Below are 14,538 nucleotides of genomic sequence, written 5' to 3'. Positions count from 1 at the left end.
TGTTCTATTCCAAGTAGAATAGTAAAACAACAATAAAATCAGATAACTTGTATTATTTCTTACTTAAGTAACATACTGAAATCGTGGCCAAGAATAAGGCACCATTAAAAAGCTTACAGAGGTACAACTAAAAAGGCTAATGGCAAGCATAAGCCCTTTTTCCTTTACATACATTATTGGAAGAGGCAATTTTGTCCAGCCTAGAACCAGAATACAGTGGTTATTACAATTTATGATAGATTTTCTTCTTAAAGCTAGTAATGTGCTTCATTGTTGGTATTTTTCTCTTTTTACTAGCTGTTATGCCCTACATATATATATATATATTTATATATATCTTTTCAAGTACGTGATCTAATCTGATTTATGATGAAACAATTCCATAATATATATACAATTATCATACCAAATTCCTAAATTTCAGCATTCTTTATAAAGATCTGACAAGAGAGAGCCTTCTTTATAACAATCTCCTACATGAAAAGTAAATTTTTAACTTCCACTGTGATGTCAACCTAAAAACTGACTTTAAATTGCCATGCTTAGAACGTCTGCAGACTTCATGGAATAAAACAAGGTTTACTGCTCTGATTCAGACTTACTATGTTGAAGAACTGAGATAAAGAAGAAGAAAGCAATAAAAATACCTACTCCTCTTTCTTGGGTGTTACCTCCATTGTTTGTGTCTTTTCTTGTGAAATCCCACCAAAATCCTCGCTAAGCTCACTCTAACAATTATGGTTTTGTTCCCTTCCTGGTCAAACTGTGTAAGCAGTAATAGAACACAATGAACGGATCTCTGAATTTTAATGGTTCTTTTGGAAGTTCCTAGATAATAAATAAAGTTTCAGAAGCCGAGAAAATAGTCAATACAGTCAATACAGCCTAATTTTAAAAGTATAACCAAGGGGATTAGAGATAATTCAGTATAATTTCTTGTCTTGAAAAAATACAGAAAAAGAAACAATATATTAGAAGTCACCTAAAAGAAATTGATAAGTAATAAGATGGATTTGTAAAGAACAAATCATGTCAGATAAAACAGTGACATGATTATTTCCTCTGTATCAAGAAATAGGCCTTGGAAATGCAGGAGATACAGGAGATGGCATTTCATCTGTGCAGGTTAAGAGTTTTTACGATGTTCTAAGGATGCTTGGGGAATAGAGTATTGATAACGCCACTACAAGATGGTTACACACAAACAGGACTGCTCAGAGAATATCCTTCAATATTTGAACATTTAACTGAATTAACTAAGTGGAGATTCTGCAGTGGCCTTTACTAAGTCTCTAATGTACATTTTATCCATAAATTTGTAGATAAACAGGTAACATATATGTTTCAGTTTTCAAATAAACCTACACAAACACATTTTGGGGGACAGTGAAAATCTTCTAAAGTTCTTAAAACAACAGACACCCACCCATCTTGGAAAAATCCTTGTATGCAAACAAGCAAGGAGGAAAGCGAGGAGGTTTAACTTGCAGTGAAAGAGATTTTGGTGACTTATTAATGAAACCTTTCAAACAGTGATATTAGTAATCTGCTAGATAAAGAGATCAGATTGGGATAAGGTATTTCTATCCATTGAAGCTTTTTGTGAATAAGGCCACTGTTAGAAAAAGTTCAGTAATTAACTCTGCCTTGAGACAACCAAAGGACTAGTTGATTTTCTTCCATCTTATCAATTCCATCGTCTAAGTTCTGGACATTTTTGGAGCTACAAGCTATAATTTCATTAACAATTGTATACAGTGAACTCATGACCAGGATTCTTACTTAAAAGCCATACAGCATTGTTCTTGCAATGCGAATCATCTTTTAAATGACAATATTTTATCACCTTGATAAACTCTGATTAAAATGGCAGGAAATTACTTTCCTGTGAGGACTGGTTATACAACTATGACCAGATGCTTTACCCTGTGTTTCAGTGCATATGATAGAAAAACAACCTGTAGGACTCAAATGTATTTAAAGAGACTCTCTACTGCTTGATTTTCAGCAATACTTAGGCAGCATCTCCTCGGACACAAAGTGATATGTCTCCTGACTTCCAAGGACACAAATACTGCTGGGCTAATATCTGTCTCTTGGGATTTGAATTTTGAATTGCTAAACACTGTCATAAGCACAGGTGGTGAAAGGGTTAGTTCTCACATTAATGATCCTCTAAGTCTGGGTGATTTTAGAGAAGAGATCTTCACGGTCTATGCCACAGAACTTGAGTCTTTTACCAGCTCCTTCAGATAACTGCTACATTTAGCTGGTTTAAGGCCTCCCTTGATATATGCAGAAGCATGGTAGATATAAAGCAAGAGTACCATCTGTCCCTTGCAAAGAGAGAAGAAAATATTATGTCTACTGTTGCAAGAGGAGTATGAAAAAGACTGCAGACTATCTGGTCAAGCTTTGAGAGCATACTAAGAAAAATTCTAGGAAAGCAGAATATCGAGATTATGAAAGGTAAAATGCTGTCTCACACACAGGTTTTCACTTGTAATATTTCAAGAAATTTAAATTTTTATGGTTGGTAAAATTCAGTGATTCACTTTTTTGTTTCACTGAATGGATGAAGATTTTAAAAAAAAGGTGCCCAATCTAACAATCCTCCAGAGGATTAAAGCCAATCCTCCCAGATGCTGAAGTGGCAGGTTTTTAAAAATCCAGGTATCCAAGAAAACACTCACAGCACGGAATAGCTAGCTTATCTTAAACATCTATTTTCTATTTAAGATCAATATATGAAGCAATATTCAAAAATCTAATTGCCAAACAGAACTTTGCAATAAAATCACAATATTGAAAGAGCAAAGAGTTTGCAAGCCACAAAATGAACACTAATGCAAAGAGGAATTCAAAACTCATCAGTCCTTCATTTTTCATCCAATTACTTAGTTTTATGGTCTTTGCTTTCCAACATGAATTGAATTAGTTTTAGTTTAGCGTTTCAAAGGGAAAAAATAGTGCCTTTGTATTAGCCATAGAAAGTGTTCAGAATGTACTTAAAGTAATAAAGCAATATAATGAAGAGTTGCTAAGAAAAAGATTTTAAAGCATGATTGCATTTTTCCTGCTCCTTATTGCTTTCAAATTAACTTAGACTTGAAGAGCCAGTCCAGATGGCTTCATAATTAAAAACAAATTATGTGTATATCATTTGTTTTCAGAAGATTCTGGGGGTTTGGTTGTTGTTTTTGTTTTAAAGCTGTTTTTTACTGTGAAATCACTGCAGAAGTCCTTTCTTGAGAAACAAAACACCTGCCACATTAATATGTGCGTTCACCCATTACTCCATAGCAGATGCTTTTCCTAGCTAATGCATATTTCTGGAATCACCACTGAGCATAACTACTGGTCAAAAAGGCAAATTTCACTTTAGATGGAGAATACCTTTTTTGTGACTTTTCATTAAGTAGAAAAAGTATTGAAACTACAGAACAGTTACAGAAGCTGACCATTTAGTGCCTTATACTCTCTGTAACATGCAAGCAGAGAGATTTTCTTGCTGGTGGCTTTTTTAGGAAGATTTCATGAAAGTTTTTCATTAATGTTTTTCTTCTGCTTTCTCATCATGGGATATCAAATATTACTATGTTTCTCGAATTTCTTCCCACGTGTATGGATAATTTTTATTCTAATGTGTATCTCAAGGGTAGCTATAGAAACCTCTGAAAAAAGTTAGCTATTTCTAAAACAAGCTAAATATAGCTGTATTCATAATGTTGAGAATTAAGTTAATGCTTAACAATAACTCATCATGACCTTGATTTCATTGTATGTTATAGATTAACCACTAGTTGTTGCCAGATGGTCATGGCTCTGAGAACAAAGCTAGAATCACTCAGTACTTCCTACTTTTTTATGGGTTTGAAGTACATGCCAATATTTTAGCATTCCTACCAAATCTGGTCTATTTTGCAGCGTAAGTTTCTCTCAGTCACCCAGCCAATATTAAGAAGATCTTGATCCTCATTAAAATTTTGTGTCTTGAAATAAAAAAGTGCATGTTTATTTCCTGAATAATCATCCATACAATTATAACTGATTTTACATTTACTAAAAAAAAAAAAAATTGTTTGAACTATCTACAATGTACTAAGCAAAACTGCATTTTAATTGACTAATGCATATTATAAATCTATGCTATAACAAAAACCTGATCTGATACTGTCTTATAATTACTAACTGAAGTTTACCATGTTTTGTGTTAACTCATGGATATACGTAGAAAAGTTCTTTGATGATTTGTGAGCAAGTACTAGCAAAAGTTACTGGAACTGTTCATCATACTTTTAGATGTTGGAGTTCCTGCTTCTACATATCTATGTTAAATATTTATATGTAAATAATTTTCATTGTTTAATTATCTGCACTGCAAAAGCCACTAAATGGTCCTTTTTAGTCAGTAGACTAAGGGAACAATGACTGTGGAGAGATTGAATTGGTTGCGGAGATTGAGTGCAGCATGACGAACCTTAATTAATTGTTATATCTATACATTCCACCTCTTTTTTTAGTTTTTCTAGGAAAAAAAATCCAACAACAAACTCAACAAAAAACCAATTCAGAGAAGCTATGTTTAAAGTTTACAATTATATTCTTTTGCACATTGCTTTGTTTGGAAATCTGTTTCTAGTACATCTTTCTTGGGACAGGGATTCCATATTCTAACAACAAACTAGTTTCAATTTGTAGGTAATAGCAGTAAACCTTGTGTACTTTTAGCCAAACAACTGTTACAAGTGCAGTCCCCTTAAATTCACATTAACTTTACTTTTCATCAGGTGTATATGATTTGTATGTACAGAAATATATGTATGAATTATAGCTGTGTATATACATTCATAAAAAAGCAACCTATCTAGATGTTCCATTAGGTTCAAATACCATTTCACTTCTATGATTTTCTGTTTGCAAGGTCTGGCTGCTAGATCCTGATTATTTTACTAAAACTTTTTCTTTTGACTTTTTTGCCTCTGTGACAGTAAGTCTCACCATGATATTCTGAAAGTCATCTGACTACAAGCATGTGCACCCCTGGAGATTTGTTTTGAGGACTAAGTGGGTGGCACAGGCTGGCTGCACTGTGATTAATTTTTTCCCTTGCTTCTGAACTTCCATCGCCTTTTCACTTTTCTCCTGCCTCCTGCCTCCCTGGGAAGACAGACAGCTTATGCATAACGCTGTGTGACCCCAAACAGCCAGAACACACTGCAGAGAATTTAGACTGTTGACTTTATAGTTTCTGTAGCCTTTAAAATTCCCACCATTCCTGAAGCATGTTTTCCAAACAATCACTGGGAGAGAAGAGGACTGACTATACAAACCTGCCACCTTGGAAAGGTCCCATTGACATTGTTCAAACCTCTAAAGAGCTCTTTGCAAATACACTGCAACCAGCTTGAATTTTAGAATTGATCTAAGCTTAGAACCTAGCTAGATATGTGTCTAAACACTCCAATTTCTTATGTAACCTGGCCATACAGTTTTCATATTGGTTTAAATATTTGGCTGATAGATACAATCTCTCATCAGAAAGTCAAATTCAAGTTCCAGTTCCACCTTTCTGTGAATACATATGTCCTGGTACACAAACACATTAAATGTAAATGCAAAATCAGTACAAAGGTGGCTTATTCTACTGTGTCTTCTCCCTGTTTCTGATACAGGAACAAGCTACACTTGCTTAAATTTCATTAAATTGAATCAATGATAGGAGAGCTGCCCTCATTTAGTCATAATGAAGTGAATCAATTTCAGTGTTGAAACAAGTTCCAAGTTTAATAAATGTGATGCTGAAAGTGCTGGTACTGAATCCATCCTGGGATAAATGTGACTTCACAGCATTCAACAACAAGTGAACGTTTTTCAAACCCTTTCCTACTACAGATAAGGTTGATGGGAATTCTGCCATCACTTTTAACAAGGCCAGAAGTTCGCCGTGGGTAAACAGGCTTTCAGAAAGAAATTTACAGAGCTGTAAGCTTCCCCTTTCTGCTATTACTTTCTCTCATGTCACTGCAGAGCTAAGATAAATTACCATGTACTTTAAGGTAAGCTAATCAAGTGGGACTCTTTGATACCTTTTATGGGCTAAGTCTTCCACTGAGATTTATACCTTTGTCCTAAGAGATCTCACTGTTTACCTCATGCAAATGAGGTTTATTCCTTTCAATGCAATCACTGATCGCTTAGGTCTCGTGCACCATGACCTATCTTAACCCTTGCAGGACTTTTCATGGCAGTTTAAGATACAATATAAATACCCTAAATTAAATACAGTCAAAAAGGATGAAAAAAAGATTAGGTTCTGTAGGAAGAGTTCAGAGTAGTCAGTAAATATAACTTTTTTCAGTTGTTTGGGTATTTTTTTAAAGAAAAAGAAGTGAACAATGGGGTTTGCAATAAAAAAGACGAAACCTAAAGGAAAAAATTGTCTAAGAAAAATCTTTTCGCTCAGCAAGATGATATCAAAAGCTTTCACAGGTTTTTTTTTCAAAAGTATATTATGGCACTCTTGGAGGTCTGTTTTTATGTATTTTGTGTTGCTGTCCTCTGGAGAGAAAAAAAACCAACAACCAATCAACCAGAAAAACCTATTAATACTATTAATATCTGATAACAGAAAGGGATTCTATAGGTACATAGCGAGTCAAAGACAGACTAGGGACAACGTAGGCCCCCTCCGGAAGCTATCAGGAGAACTGGCTACCCTGGATTTGGAGAAGGCTGAGGTTCTTAATGAATTCTTTGCCTCGGTCTTCACTGGCAAAGGTTCTGACCACACCACCCAAGTCTTGGAAGGCGAACACAGGGACTGTGAGAATGAAGACCTTAGGCCCACTGTAGGAGAGGATCTGGTTCGAGACCATCTTAAAAACCTAAATGTACACAAGTCCATGGGACCTGACGAAATCCATCTGCGGGTCCTGAAGGAGCTGGCCAATGAAATTGCTAAGCAACTGGCCATCATATTTGAAAAATCATGGCAGTCAGGTGAAGTTCCCGACAACTGGAGAAGGGAAATATAACCTCCATTTTCAAGAAGGGGAAAATGGATGACCCGGGGAATTACAGAGCAGTCAGTCTCACCTCTGTGCCTGCCAAAATCTTGGGGCAGATTCTCCTGGAAAGCATGCTAAGGCACATGAAAAACAAGGAGGTGGTTGGTGACAGCCAGCATGGCTTCACTAAGGGGAAAGCCTGCCTGACCAATTTGGTGGCCTTCTATGATGGGGCTATGGAACTGATGGACAGGGGCAGAGCAGTTGATGTCAACCGGTCTTGTTCAACATCTTTGTCGATGACATGGACAGTGGGATGGAGTGTGTCCTCAGCAAGTTTGCCGATGACACCAAGCTCTGTGTTCCGGTAGATGCACTGGAGGGAAGGGATGCCATCCAGAGGGACCTTGACATGCTTGTGAGGTGGGCTGATGCCAACCTCATGAAGTTTAACCATGCCAAGTGCAAGGTCTTACACCTGGGTGGGAGCAATCCCAGGCACAGCTACAGGTTGGGCAGAGAAGAGATTCAGAGCAGCCCTGCAGAGAAGGACTTGGGGGTGTTGGTCGATGAGAAAATGAACATGAGCCGGCAGTGTGCGCTCGCAGCCCAGAAAGCCAACCGTATCCTGGGCTGCATCAAAAGGAGTGTGACCAGCAGGTCGAAGGAGGTGATCCTGCCCCTCTACTCTGCTCTTGTGAGACCTCACTTGGAGTATTGTGTGCAGTTCTGGTGTCCTCAACATAAAAAGGACATGGAACAGTTGGAACAAGTCCAGAGGAGGGCCACGAGGATGGTCAGGGGACTGGAGCACCTCCCATATGAAGACAGGCTGAGAAAGTTGGGGCTGTTCATCCTGGAGGAGAGAAGGCTGTGTGGAGACCTCATAGCAGCCTTCCAGTATCTGAAGGGGGCTATAGGGATGCTGGGGAGGGACTATTCATCAGGGACTGTAGTGATAGGACAAGGGTAATGGGTTCAAACTTAAACGGGGGAGGTTATATTGGATATAAGGAAGAAATTCTTTACTGTGAGGTTGGTGAGGCACTGGAAATGGTTGCCCTGGGAGGCTGTGAATGCTCCATCCTTGGCGGTGTTCAAGGCCAGGTTGGATGAGGCCTTGGGTGGCATGGTTTAGTGTGGGGTGTCCCTGCCCATGGCAGGGGGGTTGGAACTAGATGATCTTAAGGTCCTTTCCAACCCTAACTATCCTATGATTCTATGGTTCTATGATTCTTTTACTCAGGACTGTCCAAATCCTACCCCTCACTTCCCCCCTGCCTCCGGGCCAAATTGCTTTTTAGAGTTTGAAAATAAAATTTAGCAAAACAAGATACCTATGAAATATCATAAATAATTCAGTTTCATACTTTATCTTCCTAACAGAGCTCAAAAAGGTGTCAAAACAAAGGGATGGACTATTTATGCCAAGATGTTACCTACCCCTTCCTCCATATTCTTTGTTAAAAACCTAACTTTCTTTAAAGGTAAGATTTAACTTCAACTACATTTACAACACATCCACTTTTATTTTTTACCACCTCCTGTATCTACATATATGTTAAAAAAAAAAAAAAAAGGCAAAAAAGCTCTAAAACAAAACCCTAAAGCCCCCTCTAAACCCTCAAACCAATGAAAAATAATCCCACCCTGTTCTATACAAATTAATGTTGGAAGTTGAAAACATAAGAAATAATTACTCAAAATAAGAAATAAACGCACTTCAGTGGCACATAAGAATTTTGGTTGTTTGCCTTCCTACAATGTGATGAGTTTCACACTTCAAGTAACTTGCTGATCTTTGCACAAGAAGCTTTCATTGGAGCCTGGAAACTCTGGCTTTGTGCCTGGGAACTGACATCTACATGCAGGGAAATTACCGTGGTGTAAAACTGGGGTGGAAGCAAAAAACAGCCTTTATGTATCAACTCCAGCCTTTTATCCTTTAGCAAAAGAACTTCACAAAGCAAGCATATGACAGCTGGAAAGTTAAACCTCCTGTTTATACAAATACTGCTCTGGTTACAGCTATTCACATCTTTAATAAGCCTTCACTTACTATCAGACAATATCATAACTCATTACAAATGAAGAAAAGAGCAAAACAAACAAGATCTATAAAGCCATGCTTATTAGATCTGTGTGAATTTTTCAAATTGCCGTCTTCACAACTAAACCCAGGATAAGCAGTTTCAGTTTTCAACATGCCAGTACAGATAAAAGAAACTATAAAAAATGACTAATCAATGTCCTTCATTTCCCTGTATTTTATATACCAATCTATTTTTTCTGTACTTGGGCCCATTCTAAATTGTTCCAGATCTTGCCTTTTAATTCATAGATTCATAGAATCATAGAATAGTTAGGGTTGGAAAGGACCTTAAGATCATCTAGTTTTGGGACTATAGAAGTGTTCTGATGAACATTAAAAATGGTGAGGAAGTGTATTCTCTAGTTTTGTTTAGTGATAAATCTGTGTCATTTTAAATAATGCATTTTTGACCTCTTAAAAATGAAAAATATTCTGCAGAGTGTACACAGTGCTACATTTTTTACTAAGAAAAATATTTTCTAAGAATTACTCAAAACTGAATTACAGAAAGAAATTCCAACAACAGAGCACTGAAAAATGACAGTTAATTAAAACCAGAAACTTTTTACTTTTGCATTCTCCTTTTTCTATTTTTTTCTCTTCACTGTCTTGCTTTTGAACTCTGTATCATAACAGCTATGAAAACAGAGTTATTTTTTTTCTTTTGTTTTGATGTGAACATTTTTCTAAGTTTCAGTTTCTTGGAAAATTGTTGAGTGGAAAATGAAACAAAGACAAATTAATTCCCTTTTTTGCTGTATTATCTCCCCACACAGGGAGACATGACTGGAGAATATTTTGAATACGAACTTGAAAAGTTGTTGCTCACTAGTAACAGGACAGAGGCAGATGAAAGCAAAAATATTTTGCTTTTAATATTTTCAGGGAATAATAACATTTTCTATGCAAACATACTGGCTTTGACTAACATTTTACCTGAAAGTTTTATAATTAAGGAAAGCTCTGCCTTTAGCGATGATAGAGATTTTCATAAAAAGCTGAGACGTGATAGTAAAATTATATGTATGGGAATGACAACACTAAATTACAGTTATATATATATACACATATAAAACTGTATAAGTATATATATTTCTCCTCATTCAGTGAATTCATTATATTGTTCATTTCACATTCACTAACAGTTTACTCTCTGACCTTGGCTTTGCTTACTGTTCATTTTCTTTTGAGTTCAAAAAGACCTATGGCTGTCACCTGCCCAGAAACCTTTGTGAGCTTCCATCTTCCACATGTGGCACACACACTTATCTCCTCACAGTTAGCCACTGCAAAGGCCAGGGAACTGGACCCAAAAGCCTTGTGAACTCAGATGTCTTCTTTAGTTACAATAGTAATCCTATTGAAGTTGTCTGCAATAAATAAAGGTCATAGTAATTTACAGTCATAAAGAATGAGCAATAAATCCTGTTGTCTGACAATGCTGATTCTAACAACTAACACTAAAAAATCAAATAATTCAGGGAATGTATGTAGTTTGGCTCACAGTGATGTCATACTGCTTACATTCTTCTACAATACTGAATCCCATGCTAAAGGCAACATTTCAAGAACAATTCCTCTGATCATATTATCAGGCATGCTAGTTTATCTATCTCTGAACTGAAAAAAATCTTTTATTATTAATTTCCTGTGATTATCAATAAATAAATAAACACTGGAGCTTGAGTTCTACTTCTGCTTCCATGTGGTTATTTTTTGTGATTGCTCTCTTTAACATGAAATTGAATTAATATAAAACCTATTAACAAATCTTAACATACTGTCTGTTCTCAAATCCTCATAGCATGCTCCTTTAAACTCCAATAATAAAGATAAAGAACTTGTTTATTGCAGTCCGGCAATTTGTCGGTTTACTAAAAGTGTGAGGACAATGAAGAAATTAAAAAACTGAAGTAATATTTCATCCAAATGAGCCTGTTCCTCAACTAAGAAATGACAGCTTTGGCTTAAAAGATTTGATAAGTTTGTATGAAAACACATGCAAATTTTTTGCATTTTAAAAGATTCAGCAAAAGCTAATAAAAGGTAACAGTTGAGGAATTATATATTATACATTTGTCATTTTTTATTATTTAGATCATAGAGAGATGCATTTTTGTTTCAGCTAATTCACTGTATAGCTAGGTTATGAGAAGATCAGAAATATAGAAAGTATATTTGACACTACCGTACTATTTATGCTATCTGCAAGAGCATTAGTATTAGATTATTTTTATATATATCTTGGTTTTAAGACACTTACATATTCTTTAATATAAAGCACACTATGTCCTGGCTCATCAGATTCTAAGATGTGTTACTTTAGGCATGTTATGATAATCTAAATTAAAAAAATGCAGTTCCATTACTAAAAATTGTGAATAATTTGAATAAAGCCAAACAAAAATGTAGACCCAATCACACAGACTGAAAAACAGAACTAGCTGACCTAGTTAGGAACTGCATAAAGTATCTTCTCTGATAATTTATATTATGAACAAAAGCTTTAATGTAATCTTTTCAAGATTTCAGGATGGCTTGTTTCTATCCAGCACATCAGGGTTTTATAGGCAGTTTTGGTATGATACAGACTTAAACAGCATATACTGAAGTGCTTTACTGAATGGTATACCCTGACGCAGCTCTCAGTTCGTGTCATGGGAAGACTGGAGTGTTTTGCATAGGGTTGAATAAATTAATGATCTATTTCTCGCAGGTTTCCCTTGTACACATATAGGACACGCGTCTGCTTTTAGTGGCTAGTGCTACCCAAAAACTCTCCAGCATACCAAGGCCTGTTATGCTCTGCTAAGACAGTGAAATCTTTTAGAGCTGAAAGCGTTGTCTTGATGTCCTTGGCCATTTTCCCTTCCCAAACGTCCATCTTGTCTAATCTGTTAGTGTTTCCTCCTTGAATCCCTCAGCTATAGCTGAGGTTTAGTGATATCGCACACCTACGCACTCTGTCAGAGTTGGGTGAACAAGTAATGGGATGGAAGTTGCATCAGCTTCTCATTTTAGAAAACACTCTGGTGTATTTACAGATGGAAAGTCCCATTGAATGATACTGAACAGCACCCAGACAGTCTGTATGTCCAGTTATCAGTTCAACTTGCACTTCCCACATTTTAAAATACATAATGTGATGATATTGGGAACATTTAAAGATATATGTAAAATGTTAATATCCTAGTTTTCCTGGTGTGGATTTAAGCACTATGGAAAAAATGAGTAATTTCTTTTTTCTATAAATTGAAAGAGGTCATCTATTTTTATATGTTCTTTCACATGGCTAGCTTTCAGGTGCAAAGAAGTGCAAATATATATTTGGTTAAAGATCTTATTTAAGACAGTTATTTATATTTCTGTATCACTCTACAGAAAAGCCCTTTAAATGTCAAGTCTGTCTGAGCAGTTTTATTAAATCACTTTTACTATGCTATTAAGCACTTTAAAAACAGTTCTTTATTAAGAATGTTTACTTATATATTTTGTTAAACTAAAATCTTACCTCAATATCAACAGCCTGTTCTGATATCCTTTCTGAAAGCCCTTTATGCCTGAATTTGTCCTGGAAATCCTCTTGTGAATTACACCATTCGGATGAAAAAGTTATCCGATGTGAATAAAAAAAACCCTGAAATGTGAATAAAATAAACCTGAAGTGGATCCATTAAGAGCTACTCCTTGCTAACAGTAAAGAATCTCATTATTTCCAGATATAGTTGTGCTATTAATTCACTATTTATTTGCCTGCTCTCTTTCAGCTTTCCATTACCACAAGAAATACTTGATAATCTGTCGTAGAAAGTATTGATTGATCTAAATTATGGAAAAAGAGACTCAGCCCAGGTGACTGAGTAGTTGGCACTGTCTACAAAAAATAAAAGCCTTGATTTTTAAGAAAACCAAAATTATGCAGGGTAAAACAATGAATGGTGCTCAGAGGCTTCTGAATTCAGACCTGCTGTGGGTCAGACTCCAGCCTCACACTGAGCACCGCTTGCACTACCATTACTGATGCATCACCTCTGCCAGCACTGGCACTGTGTACCCAGTGACTTCCTCCAGGCTTTCTTGCACCGCCTTGGATGGGTCACTTTGGTTCAGAAGATAAAAGCAATTTCAGTCTCTGAAGCTATGCTTAGGGAGCTAAGGCCCAAAACAGCACTCTAAAACACCTTTTCTAATCAGCTGCCTAAATTTAGAAGTAAATAGCCTTTTAGGACTACCAGAGCTGACCTTAGCATTGCAATGCAGTTTTGCAAATGTACAACTGATTTTACTAGATCTGATACTACAACAATTAGCTACAATGCATTTTTAATGAGAGAGAAAGAGAAATAAAGATTACAGAGATTAAAGAGATAGGTCTTGTCTTTAAAAGTCAAATACAAATGGTATTCTAAAGGACAGAGAGAGAAAGAAAAACCTAGACCTTCTGCAGCTGATAGGAGGGTAAATTCAATCACATCTTCCCAAAATTACCAAGGGTGAGAAGAGAGACAGGAAAACTAATGTCTAGGAACAGTGCTTAGGTTTCTCAGTTAAGATCTGGGGAGTTCTGATTTCCTACCCACATTCCCAAGATCCTTCTTTTTATTCAGTTACCAGCTAGTGATAAAGTACTTAATACCTAGGTAAGCATATTCAGCTGTATAAATGTACTATGCAAAATGAGTGTCTGAGCATCACTTTTTAAGTTGTTCCTATATATTAATTAAAGCTACTCTTCCTTCAATGAAGGCTTTCAATGGACAGAAAAAGATACCAAAGCCAAATGATACAGGGAGCCCAAGGGATGCATCAGAAACGTGAAGGGGTGCACAAGGCTTGGGGAAACCTCTTTAACGTTTTACCTTACCTCAGTGGATAAGACTGGTGAAACTACTCAGCTGTAGTATCACTGAGATTTCTGTCCTTCAACAATTACTCTCAATCTCAGCAGAGATTTTTTCTGTCTGGAAGCCTCATCCCTGACAGTGTTCAAGGCCAGGCTGGGCAGGGCTTTGAGCAACCCGCTCTAGTGGAAGGTGTCCTTGCCTGTAGGAGGAGGGTGGGAACTAGATGATCTTTAAGGTCCCTTTCAACCCAACCCATTCTATGACTCTATGATTTTATTTCATTAAAGAAGAGGGAGATTGTTTGATATTAAGCATACAATATAGGCAGAAATATCAGGGTTAAATGTATTGCAATATAGAGGTCAATTGGTTTCACATGGCTCTGAGATTCAACTAGTCACCAGTTGGAGGACATGAACAAGGGGCTTCAGTGCATGAAAGCCTCCATCTCTCTACTGTGTTTCAGCCTTTAGTGACTTGTTTTCAAAAACCCAAATCTGAATTCTTCGATGTCAGTGCTGCTGCCAATATAACAGAACATAATTGATTGAGAGCTTCATGCCAAAATAATCTATGCAACTGAAGTCATGAA

This window comes from Psittacula echo (assembly GCF_963264785.1).
Source record: "Psittacula echo genome assembly, chromosome: 4".
NCBI classification, from domain to species: Eukaryota; Metazoa; Chordata; class Aves; order Psittaciformes; family Psittacidae; genus Psittacula; species Psittacula echo.
The sequence above is the reverse complement of the archived record's forward strand: the minus strand, read 5'-3'. Positions refer to the sequence as shown.